Below are 1009 nucleotides of genomic sequence, written 5' to 3' on the forward strand. Positions count from 1 at the left end.
ACAGAAGGAGAATTGATGTCTTTGAGCTGTGGTGTTAGAGAAGAGTATTGAAAGTACCATGGACTGCCAAGAAAACAAACAGATTCATCCCAGAGAGGGTTAAACCGGGCTGCTCCTTGGAGGCAAGGACTCTGGGGCTTCATGTGACATACTTTGGGCATGTTGCAAGGAGGGACAGGTCCTTGGAGAGGGACATCATGCTTGAGAGGGTGGAGAGACGGCGCAAGAAGGGAAGACCCTCTATGAGATGGATTGATTCAGTGACTGGGGTGATTGGGATGGGAGTGTCAGAGACAGTGCGATTGGCACAGGATAGAGCAGGGTTTAGGGCTCTTGTACATAGGGTCGCTATGAGTCGCAAATGACTCGAATGCACATAACAACGATGTGCTGGGGAAGAGCATTGAGCATAGTATGTACTGCGAAAAGAACAAACAGGTCGGTCTAGGAGAGAGTGAAACCAAGTTGCACCTTGGAGGTAAAGATTTTGAAGATCCATCTCATATACTTTCAGCATGTTGCCAGGAGGAACCAGTCCTTGGAGAAGGACATCACATTTGGACGGGACAGCACAGGAGAGGGAGACCCTGGATGAGATGGATTGACACAGTAACTGGGCTAATGGGGGCAGGTGTGCTGGAGGCAGTGAGATTGGCTCATGATAAAGCAGTGTTCAGAGCTATTGTGCCTAGGGTCACTGTGAGTCACAGGTGACTCAATGGCACATAACAACAATGTCACAGAGTAAGACTGTCTTCTGTAGACCTAGGCCCTGATCTGGTATTGGGTTATCCTTGAATTCTGCCACCTGGTTCAGATTCGGTCTGTTCAAATTCTCAGGTATTAAAGGAATGAATACTAGTAGCTTCTGTTCAGAGATGTCTTGGCATCTTCTTGGACTTCCAAGGACAATTCCATCAAGTAATCTGGAACAATATGTCAACAGACAACTGCCAGATGTGCAGGCTTGATTTAGAAGAGGTTGTGGTACTAGGGATATTATACCTAA

General features: G+C 47.1%; 1 pseudogene; it reads right to left on the minus strand.

Annotated features, from left to right (window-relative positions):
- Positions 1 to 1009, minus strand: part of LOC102869428 — a 17971-nt pseudogene that overhangs the window by 14701 nt on the left and 2261 nt on the right.

The sequence above is a fragment of the Elephantulus edwardii genome, unplaced genomic scaffold (assembly GCF_000299155.1).
Source record: "Elephantulus edwardii isolate Elephantulus edwardi_28Jun2011 unplaced genomic scaffold, EleEdw1.0 scaffold00049, whole genome shotgun sequence".
NCBI classification, from domain to species: domain Eukaryota; kingdom Metazoa; phylum Chordata; class Mammalia; order Macroscelidea; family Macroscelididae; genus Elephantulus; species Elephantulus edwardii.